General features: G+C 41.7%; 1 protein-coding gene across 4 annotated transcripts in view; it reads right to left on the reverse strand.

The window, feature by feature from the left end:
- The window catches only part of LOC128770883 (transcription factor SOX-6-like), an 86,414-nt gene extending 63,874 nt beyond the window's left edge, over positions 1–22,540 (reverse strand). For 2 of the 4 annotated variants that reach the window (XM_053885829.1, XM_053885826.1), the window contains exons 1-3: positions 22,242–22,540; positions 19,578–19,678; positions 6,593–6,654 (exon numbers count right to left, since the gene is read on the reverse strand). The gene's annotated coding sequence lies outside the window, so the exon portion shown is untranslated. The remainder of the gene's footprint in view (positions 1–6,592; positions 6,655–19,577; positions 19,679–22,241) is intronic. The other 2 variants (XM_053885827.1, XM_053885828.1) reach the window with 2 other exon arrangements.
- Positions 22,541–26,650: the final 4,110 nt, after the last annotated feature.

Raw genomic sequence — 26,650 nt, forward strand, 5'->3', positions numbered from 1 at the left:
CAGACTCGAAGAGGGAATATCAACAATCTATCAATCACTTGGACATTGTGAACGCTACACAAAGAGGCCTCAAGGAATATTTTAACATCTTCATTATAATAATATAGAGACAGAGCAAATTCCCACAAAGTCTTATATTATTTAAATACTGTTAAATTAGTGCACTCTTTGATGTAGGACTTTGTTTGATATCTTGGAGAACATTAACTTGGCATCAGCATCAAAAACGCTCCATGAACCAAGAACATTTGACAAAGTTTGCTTTGCTTTTGTTCACTTCATCTTTAGCTTGTTAGGGATTTACAGTTGCAGCATCAAATAGTCCTGTTCAAGAAAGGCAGCCATGTTTTATGGCTGCCTTTCTGTTTATAGATATCCATCGACAAAAGCAGAAATAAGAAGTGCCAAGGGTTTTGGACAGGCCAAATGGTCATTGTTTTGTTTGGAAGACAAATGTACACAATCCTCCAGCATCACTGTGAGCATAGACATGTGACTGCCTGAGAATCTTGTAATTTTTCCCACATATGCCCAAGTAACGCTTAGCAAATCAGCGCACAAAAAAACAATGTTATGGAATTAAAACCTCGACCCGAGGAGGCGCGAACCACGTTGTTGTGAGAAAATCCTATTATGGAAGTTGTGCGCTCACAAATAGCCAAAGTGTTTGCTGCTAAATCCTGACATGGATCTAATCTGAGAAAATTTCATTCATCGGGGAAAAGAGAAAGTATAAGAATATTTATATTAAAAGAAGCAAAATTTTAAAAAAAATACATGAAAAGATTCAAAAGAGTGAAAACTGAAAAGTAAATTTGTAAGAAAACAGAATGAAAAAAAGGAAAAACAAGATGGATTGAGTTTAACGTGGCCTTTGTCCTTACTATCGACTATTACGAATGATATATCAATGACAAATTATTATCACCTCAGTTGCTTAAGCCTTCCTTTCTCTGTTGTGTAGAGATCAGTTGATGACTGAATGTGTGTGTAATGAGTTTGTATCTGCCCTGTGATGGATTTTATTTTATTTTACTTTAAAAGGAAAAGTGGATGATTTGAAATGCATCTGTGCATAGGTGTATTGATTGACATTAATAAATCAAACACATAAACACTACACTGGATAATACACCAGACAAGGTCAGACAAGGCCCACCCCTGGTCTAGGTCCAGGTGTGCTATAGGAGAGACTGAGAGTCGGATTGTCATCTGGGAACAACTCTCAGTCCCTTCTTGTTTTCTTTTGTCATGGCTAGACTGACAGATAAGGTTAGGCAGTCTCCATCGACCATGATGTTTGCTGATGATTTGTGGAGAATATAGACAGGAGGTACCAGATGGATAGAAAAGGAATGGTGGCCTGTAGAAGGCCGACAGAATACTTGTGATAAAATGGGATGGAGGAAGGAGGACCAGTGACGATGCTGGATTAGAGGTAGTGAAAACGGTCCAGAAGAGTGGCTGCTAGAGTAAAATGACAAAAAGAGTAAAAAGACAAAGAGAGAGGAGGTCAGGCAGATGGAAAAAGAATGTTGAAGATGAGATACCAGTCCATTAGAGCAGAGGACCAACAACCAGTGAGACTCGTGGAAGAACAGTTGCCAACTAAGCCAGCAAAATCAATAAATAAATAAACCTTTGCAGATGTTCTGACAACGAAAGGAGAAATATCCAACAGTGACAAGCAGAAGCAGGACACAAGAGGGGAGAAAATATAATAACATAGAGGGACACTTTCCATTGGCTCCCAGTAGGTTTCAATGACAAATTGATAGTGACAGAGAACAAAAGAGCAGATTAGAGGATTGAGGGTGTGACACAGAACTACAGATCAGGACAAGGTCTTAGTCGCTGCAGTGATTAGCAATGAGCAGGTGTCAAGGACGCTGCCACAGATCATAGCAAGTATAGCTTGCAAATGCCCGTCCATCATCAAAGACAATCTCTTGTGTTTGCTGCAATAAATATACATGACTGTTTGCAATGACGAGTCAGGAAAGGGCACCCCTGTGGAAGGAACATTTTACCTTCCTTTTTTATATTGTCCGTGACAACACCAGGACTTAAGCCACGTCTAACACCATGTTCCTACACTTTCAATTTACATGTGGAAGTCAATTCATCCTAACCCCCAAATCCGCTCATCATCTCATCAGATGATGTGAAAACCCAGCAGTTTACAATATGGAAGGGTGAATCCAAGGTTTGCCCCAAGAACGATTCTATACATCTCATTTATGAAGCAGTCACTGTCTTGATCATCAGCAGCTAATGGTCTGTCACCTCAGGTTGATTTTGAAGCTAACCAGGAGAGATGGCTTCACTCCGCTCTGGCCACAATGGACATCATTGGATTAGCTTTGAGCAGGCTTTGTTAAAAGCTGCCCTAAATCTAATCAAGGAGGAGACACAAGTTATGCTAGCATGTACTTAAACGATTGTTCCAGTAAAAACAGGAGGCGTTGGGGCACAATGCCAACAGTGACAAACAAGGCCCCGTCATTGGGTTATGGCATTTTAATGAGACCTTCTGCTATTAAGGTGTGAAAAAGTGACACTACCAGCAGGGAAACCAAACTCTTTGTGCGGAAAATACTTTCTCAGTGATCATGCTAGTATGAATTTAGAAATAACAAAGAGCTTTTCCAGGACATCAGCAAGCCTCAGTGTGCTGCATCACTATTGTTTACCCAACAGGTGGTGTCCTCAAGAGACTGAGGGCAACAGCTGAGGTTCACCCGGACTTCCAAGAACCTTGATGCTTTTTAACAATTATCTGGACTGTCAGGGAGTTTTGTGGAATTCCTTGATAGATCTGCAATCTGCATTTTTAGCCTTTTCAAGTCATAATTCAACGTGACAAAAGTATATCATAGTTAACGCGGTGTTGATCACAGCTCAAGACTGGCAATCGGAGTTGGAGAGCCGTCTGAAATTGTACACTGAAACTCTCATTGAAATTTTAATGTGCAAATGTATTTTTTCTTCTCTCGGTTATGTCAAAATGAATTGTTAGGAATTGTTCACTGTTAGCTTCTTGAATACAGTGATCTTCACTGTCGAACTACATCACTATTAGTAGTAGTTTTGTAGAAAAAAAATAAAAACAGAACAAGATGGACCACACGCCGGGACGCTGTGATGCCTCTCTAGCTAAATGTCTGGTCGCGACTCACAAGATGAGGATAACTGCCAGATTTCACTGAGCAACCAACAGGACATCAGAGACGGCAAAGCAGCAGGTCCACCAAAGAATGAGAATGGGTGAATTTCAATCATATTCATTGAAATTACTGGGGGGAAACTAGTATGATGGCACTACAATTAGGTTGCTGTACAGACGCTAATGATCAGAAATGGAGGGCTTTATTTTGGAAGCAATGACTCGCAATGTCAGAGGATCAAAGATCTGACGCTGCGACTTCAGAGTTGGACTTGGGTCGGCTCCATAACACGGTCAGAGTTAGGTGACTTGTTTTGGGAAGAGCATGCTCAGTATCTATTCTCTGATACTGAAGCAGAAGGCAGTATTGTGACATCAACGCTGCCCTGAATTAGAATAGACTTTTTAGATTATTATTATTAGATTATTTAGCACTGTAATTCAACAAAACCAACTTAACCAACAATATATGGATCATTTCATATAACATTTCCACAGCCATGATATATATATATATATATATATATATATATATATATATATATATATATATAGAAAGGTGTATCTTCAGTAAAAGTGCACTCCCACTGATAACATCCATTGTTGGGAAAATTGATTAGTCGCTGCGCAGGCACCCATACCTCTCTCATTACCTCATCTGAGGAGGATCTGCCTAAAACCACAGTGGTCGAGCAACAGACAAAGACGCTCATCTCCAGGAAGCCACTGCCGCTGCCTGTGGTTTGGGAGAGCACAGTCGAGAAAGGAAAAAGTGACTCAGCCCCACGCTTTCTTTCTTCTTGTTGCCGACTTTAGGATAAACGCAGCGGTAAAAGCACACAGGGAGATAATATTTAGAGCAGGTCTTCTTTCAAGGTCCATAGAAGAGAGAAAGTGGGGTTTGAGCTTGGGTGGTTTCAAGGAGTAGCCACAAGAGTCAGTCTATACAGTTTCTGGCAGCAGGCCTTACACCATGGATTTATGTTTAAGTGGGGTGGAACCGCTTCTGGCCCTGCCCTGCCTTGAAGCTCCTGCTTCTGCCGTTCCATGAGCCCCTTCAAAGGAAACCATATGGGACTCAGTACAAGACACTGATGAGGCGTGAGTGTGCAAAACACAAACACCAATAAATTGAAGCAGACGCAAGCCTAACAAATAACAAACGTACACTTCCAGCACTGATGAGCACTGATATTTGTGAAGATTGCTCAGGCCGAGCTTTCCCCTCCACTGGTTAGTTCCTCACTGACTGAATGGTGGAAATGTTTGTCATCTGTGCAAGGATCTGTCACGTCACACATATCACTGTGCAAGTCACACCAGTTCAGTAGATGTTCAAGCTAAATGAGGACATTAGAGCACACTGTCAACACAGGGCTGAGTACTGAGAAACGCTGCTAAATGTTGTTAGACGCTGCTCATTACTGTGTAATGCGGGCAACTTCACATACATGGTTGCTGCTTGGGAGCAGAAAAGGCCATTGTTTGACCAAACAGGTAACCTCAGCGGGCTCATTAGCTCATTAGTACTCCATAAATCTGCCAGATGGACATTCGCTGTGTGCTCAGTGCTTTTTAACCAATGGGAAATTGCTTTTATTCAGGCAACCAGAGTTGAAATTTTGAGGTGTGCCTGACCTGCAAGAAGCTTTTTGCCTCTGTGTTAATTTTATGCAGCAGAAGGATGAACACACCCTGAAGCAGGGCTCTCCAAACTGTTTCAGAAAGGGCCGCAGGTTTTTATTCCAACCAAACAAGCACTCGCAGCTTCACCAACCAGGTCACCTGTCATCAGTGATTGTCAGTCAGCTGCTGCTTGTTTCAGCTCACACCTGATTGGTTGGAACAAAAACCTACACCCGCAGCTGCCCTTTCTGGAACAGTTTGGTGAGCCCTGCCCTAAAGTATCCGCAGTAAAGAAGTATTATGAACAGAAAAAACAATGTTGATAAAACATGGCAAACTTCTCAAATCAATAAGGTGAGAAACATCTACTTTCGTCAGGTGATCAGATGAAACTTTTTTTGTCCAATTCTGATGGCACAAAAATTGTGGGAGATGTACCACTTTGTTATTTGACTAGAAAACAGAAGTGAATCTGAAACTCGACATTCGTGTGAAGAACACACTTCAAATTGGCATCTAATTCGAATTTTGAATCTGAATTTCAGTTGTCTTCCCTCTTTTTTAAGACAGTGTTTGAGGGAAAAATGATCATTGACAAACACAGAAATGATTGAGCAGACCAAAAAAGCTGCGAGTCATCTGCTAAAGGAACACAAGCCCGATTTGAATATCATGAACATCACTCAACGCCTGTCACACCTCTGTGTACCTCGGTGTACCTGTTAAAGTGAGGAAGGTATGGTCCGCACTATTCCAAAAAGGGATTTTTTTTTTTTTTTTTCAAATCTGATTATTATTATTATTATTATTATTATTATATAATCACTGGTGTCTGAGAGGAATCAGCAGGAGACCGTTCATCACAAGGACAAAACACGTCCTACCTTTGAGAGAATCAAAAAGGCCGCTTGTTGACCCTGCAGTGACATGTCTTAAGTGCCCAAGAGAAAGCCTTCATAAATATCCTTAAACAGAGGGATTAGCCATATGGTCCGATCACTCGTTCACCCTCGACCTCTCAGATCTCAACCTTTGTTCTGTTTAAGTCATCGAGAGGAGCCGCGACAACCTCAGCAGCATAATTTGGGTTTGTGTTACCTTGTTTGAGTCCAGATATAATCTTTATTGCTCACACTGAAAGTCTATTAAAAGGCCATACTGTAGGTCCTGAAGCTGAAAGCTTCCTGGAGTGATGCCTGCGAGCGTCATTTAAAGACCCCTTTCTTTGAGCAAGTGAAAGCAGCCATTTAGAGAGCAAACCACCAGAATACTAACCAGAGTGGAGGTCTACTGTGTGACTATTGAAAAGTGTTCTTTGTGAATTGATGGAGACGAGAGGTGGTGGACACTCGCTAAGGTGCATCATTATGAGACTACCTGGAAGAATGACATCAGTACGTACAGTAGGTAACGGAAAGAAGAGGCACTAAAGAGGCACTTATTTAGATCGCACTGTCATGTTTGGGGGAAAAAAAACCTTTCCTGAATGGTTCCCCTATGCCCCATTATGGTAGACTGTTAGAATTGCCTCCCCTCAGCCTTTGAATTAAATGTTTTAAAAAAACAAATAAACATGTACATTGATGCATGCTTGTTGAGAAAATGTGCGAAATGATGAACCATTTTGATGAGGAAGAGTGGACAAAAAATAAAGGCAATATCAAGTAGAAAATATGAGGACATTTTCTTAGAAGCAGATCTAATATGTCATTCGCCAGTGTCAGAGTTCATGTCAGGAAAAGTGTCCAACAACAGAAAATCCAAACAAAATAACACCTGGAACAAGGCAAAATGACTTACTTAAATGAGAGACTTCAACTCCAGCACCTGCTTCTCACTTGTGCACAATTCATGAACGTCACCTGAAAACCAGAAATGTCAGTCAACATATCAGTCACATAAAACATATGTTATGATCAATAACTAATAATAATTTTCAGTGCAACTAGTGGGGGGTGGCCTTCATTACAGTTCTCAACAATGCATCACAGATGTTCTGTTATCGCAGATAGATAGATAGATAGATAGACAGATAGATAGGTAGATAGATAGATAGAAAGGAGTTAAGGAGAGCTACTTAGCGTTCTTGGGTGTGTGCGCTCGCTAATGTTGACACACCTGTCAGGATGCTCGGGTCGAACAGAGCCTCTGTGTGTGTGAGCTTCCAGCAGAACCAACAGTGAATCAGTGTACTTCTCACACAGTACTTTCTTTGCACAAACAACAAACACTCGGCACGAAAAGCCAAACAAACAACAAACAGCGTGATTCTTTAGCGCAGCTTTGAAGTCGAAAATCAAGCTACAATCTGTCCTAATTCAGTTTTTCATTCGTGACATTTTCTTTAAAAAGTAATTCTGGAGGTGAACAGATTTCCATTCCTGGACTGACTGGCTTAAGCTAACCATTCCAACTCGTAGCGCTGACCCACAGTCAGTCTTATTATAGCTTTGCATGCAGCGGACAGGGGGAACAAATAGGGGCATCAAAGGAGGTCAAAGCACAGACTGGTTCTTTGAAAGCCCCGTGTTAAGTTCCCTATCAGGAGGCTGGGATATGGTCTTAATTGAGAATGGGAGGCAGCTAATTTAAAAAAAAAGAAGTGAAGAAAGCGTGCGTTCAGACGCAAAAGCACCGACACTGCATCTTCTCCTCACTGCGTCTCAACACCACATCCACAATTTCACAAGGAACACAACACAAACTAGCCTTTGAATCCACAATTTGAGGCTAATTGAGAACAATGAAGAAGAAAGCAAACACTGTTGCACAAATGATCTTTTATTCATGTCCATAATCAACCAAATGATTCTCTCTCTTGGATGCAATTTTTCTCTCAGGGCACAATTAAGTGAAAAACGAAGACAAAAAACTCAAAGGCTTGCACGCTAAGAAGTTCTTGTAATAATAATGATAACAAACAGATGGCAAAAGGCACACTTTTGTGTAGCATCTCTGCAAACATTAAGCAGAGAACATAATGCTTGTTTAGATGTATTATATTATTCTATTTGTAGATCAAATAAAAGCAACTTCCACATATTTTTTCAGTGTGTTTTCAAACGCTCTTGTAGGCTCGTCAGAACACGCTGATGCAAGCAGAACCGGTTTGTCTTTTTATAAAAGTACTTCAAAATCTCCTCAATTATGACAGCTCATCTATCCGCAAAAGAGAGTCCTGCAGGAATTCTCTGGCTCAGCGACATCATCAGATGCAAAACCTGGATAACACTGTCTTTTGTCATAAGATGACTCTGCCATGTGTGCGCCTCTTATTGAAGTAATTATAATATTTGCTTAAGATGACGGTTCATCTTAATACGCCGTCGAGGAGTCAGGAAAAATAGCAAAGTTTAACATGGGGCCTTTGAAGAACTTAAGTTTCATAATGATTTCACCATTCAAGGCACTCCAAGGTTCACCTCCCGAGCTTGTTCTCCTTCGTCCCTGTAACTGCAGCTGTGGACCTGTGCTGGCCTGCAGGCAAACCCAGGCTATAAACCTATAGCGGGGTCTTCTTGACAACTGCTACATTTCTGGATGACTGTCCAATAAGTGATAAAGCCCTGTGTTAAGAATGCAGCAGAGAAAAGGCACCTGTCAGGAGAAGTAATTTCAGAACAGTGTAACAAGAGGGATATCTATGGCACCGGCAGCGTCCGCTATAAACAAGAGAGCCGCACTACATTATCCTCAGTGACGCCTGCACCTGCACAATGAATGAGTGCATTGACCAAATAAAATATGCACAGTCCAAGATGTTGTCTTGTTGCAGCTGTCAGTGCCACTTGTGCAGTCCCTGACACACTGCAGCGTGAACAATGGAACTCTATTAGACAGAAGATGTCTGAATGAGCTCCACACCACATGTGGCTCTGTCCTGCCACTTCCATATTAGCAGCAACGCAACAGTTCCAACTAATCACACAGCCAATTAAACCACATGTGACGTTCAATTGACCCGTGAGAGAGGAGCTTCTATTGTAGACAGCACTAACTACTAACACTAGGCATGTCTCACGATTAAATAAGAAAAGAAATTGTACACGCCTTTTCTAATCTTAAATTGAACAAGTTTGATTAGACCTTTCAATTCCCCACAGATGAGTCAGGAAAAATAAAGGAAAGGAAACCGTAACCTACCCTAACCCTAAGCCAGTAGTTCTGTGAAAGACGTTATATAGTAAAGGCCCAGTGATGGAGGACCGGTTATACCATACTTATACTATTGTATGAATGCTTTGGGGTCCTTCACATACATTGTCTGAGCAAAGTTGAACCCTATAATATGGGACTCTGTGATTCAAGATCTGTGGCATGTGAGATTCTGGTTCTTTGGGATATTTGTAAAAATACTCTATGTTTGAATATTCACAGTGATTTAGAGGGGGAAAGAGAAATAGGCTGCAGACATGCATGTGGGTGGGCAAATTGCTGCTCGGCACACCATCAACAAGTGGAACGAGAGGATGTTTGCATGAGTGAAAAGCTTTTGTTTCCTTCACAAAAAAGCTTGGTGAACGTCACAGAGGCTTAAGTGACAACACGTATTCTCTGCTGTAGTTAACATGAAATATCGCACAGAGGTGGGAGTGCACTGGAGGACTGGCAGGGGCAAGCGCCGGCACATACATCCAATCCTCACCCCTCGGCTCACTACGCTTAGGAGATTACATTATGCCGCTCACCATTGTCCGACTCCTTGAAGACAAAGCCTGCTCCACTGTGCAAACAGTGCGCCTTGGAAAGATTGTAAAAACAAGAGGTGAATGTCAAAGGCACAAGTGAATAGGATCGCTCCCTTCTTTTGTCGGCCCGGTGAGGTATGCACAAACACATCACTGCGTGACAAAGAAGAAAGGAGGGCCTTGTAAGAGAAGGAGCCAGATAAAAAGTTAAAGCATCCTCGCATGAAAAGACTGTGAGAAGTTGCCTGTCTGACTCCAGATACTATAGGACACCCCCTCCACAAGTATGCGAATGAAAGACCCTCCAAAAACACGAAGGAATGATGACCTGAGACCGATTGTTGTGGGTCCTGTCTTCCACACTGCTTTGCTATTTTATACCAAGCTACTCGAGTTGATCCGCTAGTTTCCTTCGTCTGTTTGCCTCTGCAAATCCACTTAGAAAAAGACATAGAAAAAGTGTGGTCCCAGAACCAGACAGAGAAGAGGAAGTTTGCGCTTAAAAATTATAATCTATTGACAGCCATATTTCAAATGTATCTTGTGGAAGACATTGTCAATAAAAATGGAGGTTTTTAGGAATTGTGAGGGCCCCCTCTAAACCTGTCGATCACGTATGTGTTCCGGAAATAGGGCATTTGAGATCTGCTCTGTTCATCCACAGCAAACTAACTACTCATGTCAAACAAGCCTGAATCTGCGTTGACTGGCAGTCGTGCAACTTTGTTAGGCTTTTAACAGATCAACACTCACAAACAAAGCACTTCGGTCCACCAAAGTCCGCCACGTTGTCACGACCCGCGCAAGGCTTTAACCGTCTGTGGCAATTACAGAGCGCGACCCTGTCTCTTTCTAATTTACAAGGCCAGGGCCTCCCCGTAATTAATTGCACCATGCACAAATGTAAATGACTCCAAGTGGGAAGAAAGGGGAGGGAAATAAAGGCTGTCAGGCCAATACTCCAGGGGGAGCAATCTGCGAGAGAGGGAAATGATTTAAAGGAGAGTGCACAAATCTGCCGCTCTGTTACAGAGTGGCCACCTCCGAAGGGGAGGAGGGAGCTTCTCGAGATGAAGGAGATGCATCAGGGTTCATCATTGTTTCAAAGAACTGAGCTATTTATTTCCATCTTCCCCTCCTTTCCATAGTTTTGTTTTCCAGGAAAGGGGAAAAGAAATACAGGATGATGGTACAATATTGGCGGATACCAACATACAATTTTACATACGCATAAAGTCTTACATATGACGAACAATGATTTTATTTGTTTTCTTAATATACATTGAATTACATAGAGAATTGAGGATCCAAACTGTTGACCACGTTCAGATCTTGATCAGTCATTTTTTGTACAAATATCTGAGAGCAGTCAGCTGTTAACTTGGATATATTTTTTTATTCACAAGAACCCTTTTATTAAAATTTAAAGGTGGGGTGGGTGATCTTAAATAGGGTTGCGCAAGCTTCAGCTAGAGTCAACTTGAACTCATTGCTCCTTGTAATCGCAGCGGGGGGGGGGGTGTCGACTAGATCAGAACAATATAGTACCTTTATTAAACACAGCTTGCTTGAATCAAATGAACCGTTGAAGCATTGGTCACTGAGCACATTCTAGACACAAGAAACAATTCCAGGAACCACTTTAGAATTAACAGTATCTGTTGTTTCATTGTAAAGCACATTTGGCTGCAAAAAAACAAAACAAAAGAAAAAACTTTTAGCTTGACAATAATGACGACATTGCTTTGATATCCACCTCAGCGAGTGTTTCAATCAAGAGATTCTGCTGTTCCTGTTCAGTGAATAACAACTCCCTCAGTCATCACTACCATTACTGGAGCTAGTAGTTTTACCTTGCACAACAGTCATGGACTTGAACAATCACAAAGAGGGTGTAAAGCAATTAAAGCCAACCAGAAATATGTAATCATTTATTGGCAAAACAATAGCAGGTCTCATTCTTAAATCCCGCACAAAGGCTGTTACTTAACTCCCTTTGTGCCGAGCGTGAACGAACAGGCACCAGAACTATTGTGCGTTAAAACCTGCACAAGTGTAACGGAAACACACGTGAAATCCACAATGTATGGGTCAGAGCAGACACTTGGATACACAAAGCCCAAGAGTCTCAACAATGGAGTCTTTATGACATAAGCTCATTTTCACTACATTACTTTACAAAGGCCAATGAGATTTTTTTTCCTATAGTCAGCTTCCAGCAATAACAATTGACATCACAGGCTCCATGCGTATGTTCCCCGTATTAGAGCCGGAGACATGGTAAGCTCCTCCAGAATGAGACTAAACAGCCAGCTGAGCCAGCATTTTCACCTCCTCCAACAGCAAACCCTATAGGGACTCGTCCGATTGAGTGACTGTGTGACTTTATATGGCTGCACATCAGTTGTGAGCCAGGACAAATGAACTGCATCTGACGGCAGAACAATTGATTTGATTTAGGCATTTGCAATGGAGTCTCATTCCAGAATTTGAAATACAAATTGAACAGACATGGAACCGTGTTGTAGAAAGTGACATTTGAATTATATTTAAGACAAAGTGACACTGAAATTTACCACTGAGTCAGATTGAATGAATCAGATCCTCAATATACAGAAGTGGGCACATGCCCCGCGTTGGAAGAGGCATTATTGTCTATATATTGCCTATATATTGTCATAATACCAAAAATAAGAAAACAGGACCTTGAAACGTGAACTTTCCAAATGTTGAGAATACTCCCCCTAAACTTGAACTGTTTTCATTACTAATGTACCACACCGAATTACGACATATCTGAACCATGGGCGTCTACAGCGAGCATGTGGACAAAAATGTAAAAAAAAAAAAAAAAGGTAACACTTTCACAGAGTTTCACACAAAACTGCCCAGAACTGTAACTAAAAACTAGAAAAGAAAACCAGTCTTCCATAATTATGGTCATGACCAACTTATGATGGGTAGACAAACGCAACACACCCGCAGACACACAACTGCTAAAGCATCTTGGGTGTTCTGTGCGAAGCCCTCCTGGCACAAATGTCAGCATGCACCCCACGTTCTAAATGTATGTTGGATTACACGGCGGAAACCCGATGTCTGAGCCCAGTCAGCACGACACCCGAGCCAGTACGGCTCGACTGCATGCCCCCGTCATCGCCCGAACACCAGCACACACTGCTAATCCAGCAGACATGTGCCGGGAGCGTGTCAGGGGTTTGTCATTTATAAATGCTGTATCCCTGAGAACCTCATAGCACAAGTGTGTGAAGGAGAACTTTATTCTGAGGGCTCTGTGGGTCTTATCTATTCTGGGTCTCACAATTGATATCCTCATTCCCTGGCTGTGTGACTGGTCTCTGAAATCCCGCCACTCGCCAACGTCTTACAATGACAATGACTCAATTAAGAACTTATGGGCTGAAACCCTGGCAACACCCAGCGCTGAGAGCTGGCTTAAGACCAGTTGGACTTAGATCAGAGTGCGGAGGACCACTTGGTTGCAGCTCAGCTGTACCTCATTCATGGTCATTTTGGAGGCCTTACACCCAAAGCCCTGCGGCCACACCCCTTTCTGCACCACAAAACAATCTTGGTGAAGCACTTCACTGAAGAAGGGATAAAAGGAAAGGAAAAAAAAAAGATTATTTTTGTTTGGAGGGCCCAAGCAGCAGTGATGCATTACTTGTTCAAAGTCCTAGTCAAAGGCATGACTGATTTAGGCATGGCGTTGTCAAATTCTAGTGCAAAAATGTTGAATTTAGCACAAATCTGATCAAACCATGCTGCGTCACGGTGAGATTTCCATGCCTTCATCACTGACCTTTATCTCCAAGTGATATTGGTGATGAGTCGAATATAAACGGAATAAAGCAGTATTGACTGATGAACTTGTTTTCATAATCTCGCTTTCCAAGAGATAAAACTGGATTAAATGATCAAGTCCACACGCCCCTTCTCATATCATCCTCGTATATACCACAAGTGGCAGAACAAATAGGACCTGGTGTTTGTTTTAACCTGCAGGGAGTGCCACATGGGTGGGGTTTGTGTGTTTTTGGACATTTGGAGGTATGTCAGGTTCACCGCTGATCACATAAAAGATGAGCAAATGTATGTTCAAACACTTTCATTTGATTGTTAAACTGTGCGGCTCTTTAATTGTCTTCACCATGAAACCCCACCTATCTGGATCTCCAAGAGAGAAAAGCAAATAATGTTGAGGAAACTTGAGATTGCTATGACACGTCATTGTAGACTGGCGTCACGTTCCATTATTTCATTTGATCTCTGTCTGTGGACACTGTCTATACATTTTGAGTCATTTGTGGCTTTCATCGTAACACACAGATGCATAGAGAGACACAAAAGTCTACATTTTATATTTGTGGCCTTTTCAGTCTATGGACATACAAACATACATTTATTTACAAAATATATTGTGTATTCTAGAGTGTTCTTGTTTGTTATTCTTTCTCTCTCAGCAGCAGGTTTAGGAAAAGAGGCTACAATTTTCAAATCACTGAAAAATACTGAAAATATCAGTCCAATAAATGTTTCATGAAACCAAAGCTATTGTTGTCTAATAGTAAGGCAAAAGAAGAATATGCAGTTCTTCACATAGCTCTTTCAAAACTGGGGAGTCAAGATGGTTGCAGTTGCGTGACTGCATGAATCCATATTACACAATACAAGTGGAGCAGTTGACACCATAAAAAAGGTCAGTGAGTTTCATTTACTAGATTAACATGTGCAAGGAGGATGCATAGCATCACTTCTGGCATAGTTTAGAAAATGGGGTCCAGTATCAAAACTGATTAGCGATGAAAATAAAAGAATTCTCAATGTTCTGAACGCATATCATGGCGGCAATAAATACATACTCATCACATCTGACCACAGAAAATGCATTGACATTAAAGCCTTCAATGATGTTTTTCTGTTTTTTTCAGGATTGTTATTGGTTACAAACATGTTGAAAACCACCAAAAACAACACATTCAACAGTGTGATAGCATCACGAGGAGTGACAAGGATTTCAAACAGGCTGATCAATCGAGAAGTGTTCATCACTTCTATTTTACCCTGTGTATACTACGAGACACAAGACGCACATTTGCGCCGAAAGTTGTCTTTATCTACCAAATAGTCTAGTGTAGTTTTGAGTTTTGGATTCTTGAATCTTACAGGATGCTATACCGTGCTGAGTTGTCGATGGACTTAGTACTTTATGCCTATGAATAAATTGCACCTTGTGTACCTTAAACTTCTGCCTCTCGAGAATGTTCAAACCAGATTCTGCCGACACCAGTTGGATTGTAAGTGTGAAGTTTCCACAACCACTGAGGAGAACAGCAAGGAAGTTACTAAAGATTACCAGACAATTCATTGGTCATTTTTGAGGTCTGTATCTGTACTTCACTGATAAAAATCTTCTTGATCGTCAGTAACCTCTTTCACTTTGTTCAACTGTGTGAGAGGCGTGGATAAATCAAGACGGTTACACAGCTGGTTTCTGCTATTTTATTTTCCATTTTTTGTAAAATAAACATTTTGGCTGAGAAACGCCACATTCTGTTACAGCCATCAAGTCCATCATCAGTTGAGGTGACAATGACCTGTTTTGCTTGAGAAATACGGTGGTCAAGCCAACAGTGGTAAATAGGTTGTCGCGTGGCTGATGACGACTTCTTCTTCTGCGGAGGCAAGTTAAAAGACTATTTCATTGCTGTAATGGCCACATCTCACTTCAATGTACACAATTCCACTTTCACACTGACTAAGTCCAAAGCTACAAAATGATCCTATTTCTGGTCACAAAATTTACCAATGGATTCAAAAATGATTCGTCGGGGTAATCCACGTTCAAATCTCTGGTGTTTCTCCCACGCGAATGCAATCTCGAAACATAACAGGAAATTAAGTCATGTATAATCCGTGTTCAATTTTCAGGCTTGTTAGTGCAATGTAGTCTCACTACAGAGTGCATTCATCTGGAAATAGAGTTGGAGATGGCGAGTGAGTGATGTGTAGGGATGTGTAGTACAAGATCTTCTGTATGCCACAATATTTGGGATAAAAGCCAGTGTTTTGTCCGGCAGCACATCTCGAGCCAGAGCCATTGGAAAGCTGAGCGTTCTACGTTCGAAAATAGACGCCTGGGCTATGTCAGTCACGTCGAAAGCCAAAAACATAGTAAATGTGTTCCAGATAAACATTTGCGATTATCCCTCGGTGTCATTTGAAACCCTCCTCTGCTGCTCCTGATGCTACCACAACTCAAGGCCACAGAGAGAAACTGACAGGAAAAAGAGCGACAGCAACAAATGTGTGTCACCTGGTCGGTGTGGTCTGGTCATGAACTGAGAAAAGCATTCCAACTAAATAACTATAGCCAAGACATCTCAACTGTCTAGTTCACGTCTCCCTGCTGCGTCCAGTCTCCAGTGGATCTTACTGGAAATGATTCCTTCTCTCACTGCAAAACTAGTGAGATTTACACAGAACTTTGAACCGCCCTCTCATGAACGCAGAAAATCATGTACCAAAGTATCTAGCCTTTGCAAGTTTGAATCAAATAGCAAGTAGCTGAAATACCGCACCCCCATTCCTTCCTCAATTTTAAAGTGATTTACGACCCAACTGCTGTGTAACTAGGCGCTGTCAGGCACTGGAGAAACTGAATCACACCAAGTGAAAACACAAACAAACCAGCAGAAACAGCTACTTAACAATGTTTTATTCTTCTTTTGATTCCAATGTTTCATTTTTGCAGAGATTTTTGGACATTTAAATGCTACTTCTTTGTGGGACATTGCCAGAAAAAGCCATTTATTTTGCTTTTGTGTCAGCAGGAGAATCTTACCATAATATTTATCTAAATATTTGCTACACGTTGCCTCAATTGGTGCATTCAGTTTGTCTCTATAATTTCTATTACAGATTGGGATTGTTCATTTTCACTGAACAAAGTATGTTCCCATTGGTCTTCGGGGTTATTATTTCTGCATCTCCCATAAGGGGATCGCCACAGCTAGTCAGCCTCCACTACCCTTAACCTGTGTCATGTCACACTAATCCTCTTCATGTCCTTCTCCTTCATCATGTCCCATGGGCATCAATGGCTGTCTTCTTCTGGGTTATTATATCTTGTTACTAAGGTGGGAAAAAATACAAGTACATACATTTCACTTCAGCACCTTTTCGAACCCATTCAGCACCATTTACACAAAAATGTCAAACTCAATTAACCTCAATTATTTTTAGATTTCAATGAATCAAAATATGATTGACAGACATTGGTGGGCTATGCTGATATTCGTGAACTAAGCTGGAGATGATATGGAACACGTCAATAACACTGGGCCGAGAGAGACATGAAGATGCTGTATGTTTTGGAGACCAATAGAGAACCAGGTGTAAACAAAAAAAAATGGTTACACAAGGAATCTCTCAAGAGAGGGTCAAAGGTGAAGCCCCAACACTGTGTTTGAAGGTGCAAGAAGACTTGCAGGAGTCTGGTGAGTCAGCTCAACTTTGTAATTGACTGCAGGGGAGCAGGTGCTAGAGACTTGGTGGCAGAAAGGAAAGGTTGGCCTGACCATTGATGGAGAATAGAAAAAAGAAAGAGAGGCTTATATATTCAACACTAGCAGGTAAAATGAGGAAACAGCATCCAAGGCTGTCTGGTGGCAGACAACAACTGGAGAAGCGTGTCCATCTAAAGGGCCGTGGAGCCACTGTTAGAGCCCACGATTAGTTACCAGTTTACACAATGCAAATTAAAGGTTCGTTTTTGCACATATTGGGATAAATCTGCGGACACATATAGACACACTCAGGTTTGTCACGCCATCTTTGTGCGGTCCGCTCATTGTCATAACCCTTTCCCCAGCCTCTCACCAAAAACCTAACCATCCAAAACACCTTCACCAGGACTCTGAACCAAACCTACACCCAATTATAATGACACAGTTATTTTGAAGTCTTCATGCTCAAATTGAGGCTTAATCCTGTGGGGTCCAACAAAAGGGCCCCACAAACACCTAAGGGCCCCACAAGGGGTGTTTTTGCCTGAGTGAGAGAGAGAAATAACAAGACAAATATGTAATGAGCAGAAGAGCACACGACTGTTTCGAATCGCTGAAGTGAAATGCAAGGGTAATTTTGAAATAGCTTTTTTTTGCCAAAGTTCCAGCTCAGTTATTTTGCCCACATCATCAGGAAATTAATGGAAATGTGCTTCAATTTTTTTTTTCTTCTTTCTTAACGAATATTTGCTTATAGGAAAATCAAATATGAATTCAGTTCTTATTCATCTCCCTGAGTTTTCTTTCATACTTAGAATGCCTATTAAAAACCTGTTTCATTGTTATGTCCCTGTATCAACTCTACCTATAAATGTTTGCTGAGAGAAATTTACATATTTTGTCTTTCTGAGGCCAGGGAGCCAGATGAGAAGCCTCAGGATCTCTCGTGTGTGTTAGGCTGATATTGCATGTGGTGAAGGATCCTCAATGTCTCATCGTTTGTCAGGTTTTGAGCAAAAAATAAGAGCAAATTGGAGAAGCAAACAAGAGAGACAGAAAGTGAATCTTAGGGCAATAAATGCAAGCACCTAATCATGAGGTATAATAACGCATGTGCATCTGCGAGTACCCCAAATGCTCGATCCACAAGGCCAGCTCTTTCTACTGCTGCACCAACTCTGCAATTTGGGTGTGTCGTTGGGCCGCAGATAAGTATAGGCTGACTAATATGCACTTCTAGGGCTCGGGGAGAAATGCTTAGAGCTAAATGTTTGATTTGTGTTCATACAACACATGTCGGAATCATTGCAAAGCCGTCGTTCCCTTTCAAAGTGCCCAGCTCAAGTCCAAATCAGTGAAGATTTTCCACTGGGTGAAGGAAAAAAATCCTGCCTCTGAAGATGAACATTTTCCTTTGCAGAGAATGATTGTATTATGTGTGGTTCAATGACATAATAGGGCTCAACAACAGCATGAAAGTTCATTGACAGTGTTCATTCCTCCTTCACCTGACTGTCCACAGCATTCACTTGTATGGCATCTTTTACCACCGCAGCCCAGGTACATCAAGTAGCAAGTAAGCAGCAATCACTAAAGTAAATCTACTTCCATGTGAATGAATACGTTGGTAGAGATGGTAGGTCAATTATTAGGGTTTTGAAAACTTCAGAATAACCTGCACTTTCACAAAACTGGACTGAGGTTCCCCTCGAGGAATTGAGCTTTTGCTAATCGCCAGCACGATTTTCGAATCATGGAAGTTAGATCGCTGCCATTGTTTGCTGAGTTATAAATATAAAAGGGAAGGGATGCACTGTCTTGATGCTTTTCTAGTTTGAATCTAAAAGGGGAAGCATATTTTGGTCCAACTTCACGTCTCATTCAAATGGTTGCTCAAATCCAAAGACTTTGGAGTGGAGTGTGCCATCTTGTGGGCTCTGAAAATGAAGACACTGTGTCATGAAGCCTTCCAGCCCCTCACTACTGAGAGGCATATGGTGTCATATTGGGTCCCAGACAACATAAACGGGTGTCTAAGTGCATTTAAGTTTAAGTCACCCACATAAATGCTGGCCCACAACAGACATCGCCGGGTCCTCAGTGTGAATGCTTTTAATACTGGGATTAGTAAAACAAGGTAGGGAGCAGCCCTGAGACCTGAAAGGAGCAACAGGTCCCCTTGTGAAGAAAGGACGCTCAGTACGCTAAGTTTAACTTCTCCCGTTTTGCAGGATTTCCAATCAATACCGGAGGAGAAATTTTGTATGGTCACGGTAGCTAGGGTTGTGTGTGTTTCCTTCATGACCCAGCAGTGGATGTAGAATTGAAGGTGTGTTTGGAGAGCACATCAAATCATGAAGTAATGGTCTACTTTCTAAAGTTCTGGAGCCCACAAAAGGTGCACAGTTGTAAATGAATTACAACTACAAAACAAAGAAAAAAAAAACAACTATTGGTCCGTTTCCAAAAGAATGCAGGCAACCTCCATCATACGGACGACATTTCAAAAAGAGAACAAAAAGAAATCTGCAAATGAATTGATTCAATCAAAGCCACATTTTCCACTACCTTGAGTCCCAACACGGTGTGGAATATGATGACGGCAGAAGAATGCGTCCTCCACAGATCTCAAGAGGCTCGGCAGCGTTGTATTCCGCTGAGAAAGTATTCTGAAGAGACAGGAGGTGTTTGATAAAAGCCTTTTATCCACCCCAAAGAGTTTCTATTATTTCTATTAATTTGCTTGATAAAGATTATAAAAATTAAGATAGTAAAAATACATCTCACTCAGGAGTACAGTGAAATCCTCTCTGCTGTTGCTGTGAATGCACATAAAATTTTTGCCAAACCTTACAGAGGAAATATACAGTAATTCATAACTTGAGTTTTAAGGACAAGCAATTAAAGCATTATGATCTCATTCCTTGAAGGTGATATGTTAATATGTGAAAATTCACGACTAAGCTGAGAATATAAAGCTCTATGCAAATATAATAAAACCGTTTTGTATTTTAGCGGAAAACGCTGACTAATGTGCCACAAGTTGAAGGCAATAAACGCCTTTCTTTTTTGACTGCGAAAGTAAAAGCGCTGTTTGTAACAATCAATGACAGAATAATTTAAACAGCACGAATTGTCTGAATGGACAAGAACCCATTGTATTTTAACATTCAAATTTCCTGTATGTATAATCTTTTGCTGGCTCTTCTTTTTAATGAAAAAGATATATTAAAAAAAATCTCCCACCCGTAAGAGTTATATTACACAACTGTACATTGATCTGCTCAGGTTAAACACCATTGAAATCCATCTCAAAATGCGGTCACAAACCTACATTTATTTTCAGTTGCTAAAACGTGTTTATTTGCTCCGTTAAGAGCGGCTCTATCCTGTCGCTTCCCAGCCTCTTCAGTGCGCTGCGCGTTAAGCACAGTAATCGACGAGCGAAGAGCGCTGAGAGGGGGGCAGTGGGGGCGCGGATCTTGCTCAGACAGGAGCGGAGAGGGAGCGCAGCTATGCAACCCGGGACAATGTGCTGAATTGGCAGCCTATATATAAGTCTGCCATTTGGACTCTCTAATGCCACTTTACCTTATGAGGAAACTTGGGGCCGCAGCACCTGCTCACAACAAAATACCACTTCAACTTCGTGCGACCGCCGAGGTCGGATTGTTTTTCACACAGACACTCTCGATTACATCACATGGTTATAAATTGTTTTTGCCTCGGCCCAAACAATTAAAGAACTTGTTCTAAATGGTGATTTACGCGCGGTGCGGGTGCGGGCATGTCCTGGAGCGTCCAAGCCAATGGGAAGAGCGCGCGAGCGAGTCAAGTTTGGGAATTAAAACGACTACCGATCAGTTCGGCTGCGGTAAAATCAGAGGAAGCGATCCACTCGAACTTTTGTCTCTGTGTGAGAGTGTGTTTCTGCGGAAAGCTTCTTATCAGCGGCAGGGCAGCAGCTTATCTCGGTGGTGTAGTGTGGTTCTATATTTGGGGAAACACCCTCAAGTGACTTCTATCAGCGCGATCCAGGTCGCCTTGGTGCGCCTTGTCCTCCGGTACCCTCTGTCACATCCTCACCCTGCGTCCGCTACCAACTCTCACAGCGGCTGCTCCCCTCATGCCCGTGCGAGGAGCAGTCTCAGAACTCTGGATAAAAAGGGCCAATATTAGGCTGTGGCCACCGAGCGCTCCAAAGTGAGAAGGTTCAGTGTCACCGGCCTCCACGTTGAAACTCAATGTATCTTGGCATGATTCAATGTCAATTCACAAAAAAAAAAAATGCAACTCAGACAGCGCGCACGCTTATCATCCTGCAGTGTAACGGAAATTATGTATATTATGAAGAGGTGAAGAAGGGATATATATATATATATATATATATATATATATATATATATATATATATATATATATATATATATATATATATATCACTGCTCGAACGGTTAATAAATTACTTTTGTCTTAAAACAATTCATTTTAAGTTGCACAAAGAATCGATGGCGGATCTTCCCCCTGAAATCCCCGTTTACCTAATTGTCCGGCAATGAAGTTGGAAGTCTATTTTCATTTGCGATTGGGACCTTCTTGATCCCCGTGGAGAAAGGTGACATGTGCCTTGAACTGATCCCCTCTATTGTGGGGAGATTAAGGGGGGTCGGCCTGTCAGACAGAGGAGAGGTGGCTCTGAACAGAAGGTTGCAGCTGTGTGAGCGGGATACTTTACAGGCCGCTCTGATTTCTTGCAAGTGACTGTTCGACCAAGGCATTGATGAAGTTGAAATTGACTGTGCAGGTTCAAGCGGGAACACAACTTGTAACCAAAAACACAAATAAAGAAAGATGCATTTTTTTGTGAATAGACACGCGTGCGTGATGACTTTTAAAATACAACAGGTGCACGTTTTAAATTAGACACATATATATATATTGTCATGATATTTATGCATTTGTTTATTTTGTTGTTGCATAATGTCAACTTTGCATTAAAAAAAAAACTGCATATTTTCTAAATAATATTTATTTCAGAACATGTGAGTTGTGTCATAACAATACGCCTATTGTTTTGAATAAGTTTGTCAAAGTCACAATCTGCTTCTTCAATAGCCAGCTGAAGCTCTCACCTATCAATCAGATGGCAGACTGTTGGTCCAAAGTGTTTCTTACGTCGCTGACTTTTTCAACAGGACACTCACATGCGAGAGGAGTTCCGTCTTTTCTTACCTGTGTCAGATCGTCTTCGCTGCTGGACTGCACTGCAACAAACTTTCGCACAAAGTTGGGACAGTTGACGTAGTCTGGAATCCGGACGAGTCAGATCAAGCAGCCTTCCAGTCCCGTGCGTAAAGTCACCATCGCTGGAGCGCGTCCGGTACTTCGCTAACTCCGCGTGTCGGCGAGGAAGAGTTCCAGAAAGGAAAACGTTGCTTTCAGAAGAGAAAACAAACACTTGGATCTGTCACCAGTCTGCGATAAGTTATGATTTTCATAAAGTTATTTCCCGTCCAACAGTGTGTGGAGGTTAAGTGGGAGTGCGGGGCAGAGCCGCGTAAAGAGGCAGTGGCAGGATAACCCCTCCTCTCTCCGTCTTCCTCCCTCCCTCTCCCTCCTTCAGTCATTCACTGTTTGCTTTTCCCTTGTCACGTCTCGTCGTTCATTAATCAAAGAGAAATTAAAGTAACATTAAAGGTTTCGTGGAATCCGTTTCAGCAAGTGCCTCGTTCTCAGGTCCCACCAAGTTGGAGTTTTTATTCAAATGATCTAGTGACTTCTTTTCACCAACTACCTGATATTGATGTTTTCACGGAACTTCTTTTTTTTATTTAAATAGAGAACCCACGTCTCTGTAAAGCCATTTAAGCCACCAATGAGAAAACAATTCAATGAAGGCTGAGTTTAACCTTCGAAAAGTGTTTATGTCAAACGAAACAGCCTGTAAAGTCTAATGAAGATCGGATACGCACATCTAGGGTGAAATTGCGCACGCTTGCGTTGACCCTCTGCGTCTTCACTGCGCTGACTCTGGCGTCCTCTACTGACGGCGCACTCGCATTTCTACTGTAACACAGAAGCGCTCTGAAAATGTATCTGTCCTCTTTGATTTTTTTGTTCTTCATTCATACGCTGTATAATTTTGTTCTATCAAATGACTACATTTTGGCGTTCATATCTTTTATGAGATCAGTTTTCACCATTATTTTTGTGACTGACACACATATTTCACAGTCATGTCATATTTGAAAGTGTCTTGAGATATATTAAATATGTGTTTTAAGTCTATAGGCATTGACTGATATGATCATGTCAATTATTTGGAAGATTGAATTCATGGAATTCAATTCATTTGAGGTGAATTCACAGCGTCTTTATGTGGCATCATGGGAAAGTCGACAGAAATGTGACTAAATATGATGAACACAATTGTGGACTGGAAAAAGAGAATGGTTTCCTGATGCCTGATAAACATCAAAATTATGCACGCTAACACCACAAGGAAAGGAAAAGGCTGTGTGAATATGTGGACAGAAGCTAGTCGGAAAGAGGCATTGTGAAACAAACCATTTACCAACATGGGCCCCTCTGCCAGGCAGGATCAAACATCAGCGTCATGCAGTCAGATGACAGTTTACAAATGCACACCAAAACGTTGGCCAGAATTGTTGGTCAGATGATGCTAAACTTTAACTGCATGGTTGTCATGGCCATTGCTCCATCCAGAGGAAAAGAGAGACTCATGCTTGCCTGAAAACACCATCCCAACTGTGAAGAATGGTGGTGACAGCTTCATGTCGTGGAGCGGCTTTGCTTCAGGAGCAACTCATCTCTCTCAACATATCAAAGTTAAAGCTTGTGTGTTTTTTTCGGTTCTGCCAAACTGGTGACAAAATGGCCTCAGATAAATTTGAAAGCCATGATCCCAATCCGATTGGAAACTAGGAAGTACAGTTGAAAGGTTGACAAGCCAGATGTCCAAACTGCTGAGCTACACAAATACCGTCGCAAAATTAGGTGGCCGTAACACATCCCTCTAGATCACTCGCCACAATCCAAGCAAGCCTCAGAAACATGAATTATAACAACGAACCATTGAAAGTTGCCTTGATAAGTCACTTAGTGTGTTTATTACCCTGAGCAAACCAGTTTCCATGCTGTTCCCGTGTACAGGAGCTGAGGCTGCAGTGACTTAGACATAGCCTTTATTGTCCCTCTTGACCATTTCACATACAATATTAAAGGACAAACAACCCTATTTGATAGACTTGCCAGCTGAGTGAGACTGTGGATAATTCTTTAATTTACTAGTCACATTCATATTCTAGTGTGTGTCATGTTTTGCAGAAACATATGTACATAACATAATATGTTTAGCCACTGCTACTCACGCCTAGAATAAACAGGGAGAGCATACATACTAACTCCATTTCTGACACATGCAGTATAGGGATGATGGTTCTCAAATTACCTTTAAAATAATGACAGTTGCATCTTATCTTAAATACAGGCAGCACTTGTACTATAGTGTGCCACAAGGACATGGTAATAGCTCTTCGTCAGGGTATTTTTAAGGCAGGGTCTTTCTGCAGATGAGAGGGTAAGGTCAGACCAAGATAAGAGTGAAAAAACCCAATGTAAAAATCACCCATCTCCCTCAGTGTTTACAGTATGCCCCCTGATGTTCTCAAAGTAGCAGTCATCTGTCTTTATTTATTCAGCCCTCATGCATTCAGAGCAATAATTGCAAAAAAAAGTGTTGTTGTTTTTTTTGTTTGTTTGTTTTTTTGCATCATTCATTACTGATTAAATTATGTCATCATAGTTTTATTTAGGTCTTTGAAAATGCAGCAGTGGTTGCACAAAACAATACCATAGGTTGTATATAGAGGGAAGTATAGGGCAGGTAAAGAAAAACGGGGACAATGTGGTGATTGTGGGTAATTTGTTCTGTAGTGTTCGGCCTGCCTGAGTGAGAGACCAATACACGTGAGCCTGATAACAACCCTGCTGTCTCTTCATCGTTTTGTCGGTCAAGAAATGTCACATTATTGGCGACGAGGATATTGTGGAACGCATGACAAAGCGCTGTAGTAAAACGATGCACCTGAGTTGAGAAAAGTTTTTTTTTTTACGTGGAAAAACGAGAACGTGGAGATGGCTGCTTGGCTGCTTGGAACTGTCAGTGCCTTTGATGGTCAAACACAGAACTGGGAAGAATATGTGCAGGTCTTGGAACACTTTTTTGAGGCAAATGGAATTGCAGAAGCTGCAAGAAAACGAGCAACACTGTTGAGCTCGGTGGGCAGTCGGGCGTAAAGTTTGATGAGAAACTTGTGTTGTCCAGAGACGTCTGGTGACAAGACCTATGAAGAGTAAACAACACTGCTTCAGTCATATTACAATCCAAAGCCCAGTGGAATAGTCCAAAGATATACAGTTAATTCAAGGACAAGAGTCTGTGACTGAATACGTGGCAATTTTGAGAGAACTGGCCCAACATTGTAAGTATGGGGACAAGCTGAAAGAAATGCTGAGGGACAGACTGGTGTGTGGTATCAGTGATGACTGCATTCAGAGGAGACTGCTTGCTGAACCTGGTGCTCACATTTGAGAAGGCTTTGAAGACAGCGCAAGCAATTGAGGCAGCTAACAGAGATGTCCAGGATCTACAGACAAAAGCCTTTGATGGTGTCATGAGTAACGCTTCACACCCTGCACAGTTGCATCAAGTGAACACCAAACTGAAGCAGCAAGGTAAACCAGCTCCATTCGTATGTTACAGATGTGGGGGTGACCATAAGCCCAGTGGTTGTAAATTCATCAATGATAAGCGCAACAACTGTGGTTAAAAAAAAAATAAATTTGCAGCATCCTATGGGGGAGGAAAGTATAAACTAAGTAGAAAAGGGTTCAGTAAAACGAAGAACCAGACTGCTCATCACATCACTGAAACTTCAGAGAATCTCTCAGGTGAGGAAGAGGTTTTTACGATGCACAGTTTTAAGGAGACAAAAATATCAAAAGTGGCCCCCATCGCTGCACATCTGGATATAAATGGAATGAAGGTCGAGTTTGAGGTGGATACTGGCTGTAGTGTGACAATTTTGTCTAAGTCTGAATGTGGGAAGTTATGGGCTGCAGGAGTGCTCACTAACCTTAAAAACATACAGTGGAGAGAGAGCGGCTACACTTGGGGCTGCCAAGATCAATGTAAGGCATGAAGACTCAGTTAGACAACTTCCAGTCGTAGTTGTGGTGGGCACTGGACCAAACCTGTTGGGCAGGACTTGGATAAAAGAACTGGGGATGCACTGTCTTCATGTTAACAAGTTGGAACAACCTACGTTGACCTTACAGGATGTGTTAAGGCAGAATGAAGAAGTGTTCAAGGAGGAATTAGGAACCTGGTGAGGCCCTCCTTCCCAAATATATATTAAAGAAAATATGTCTCCACAATTTTTCAAAACCAGACCAGTGCCATACGCCATGCGCAAGAAAAATCGAGGAGGAGTTGAAGAGACTGACAATGGAGAGAATCATTGAGCCAGTGAATTTTTCAGAGTGGGCAGCACCATTCGTACCAGTGTTGAAACCAGATAGTTCGGTGCCCATCTGTGGGGATTATAATGCAAAGTCAC

This window comes from Synchiropus splendidus, chromosome 14 (assembly GCF_027744825.2).
Source record: "Synchiropus splendidus isolate RoL2022-P1 chromosome 14, RoL_Sspl_1.0, whole genome shotgun sequence".
In the NCBI taxonomy this organism is placed as follows: domain Eukaryota; kingdom Metazoa; phylum Chordata; class Actinopteri; order Syngnathiformes; family Callionymidae; genus Synchiropus; species Synchiropus splendidus.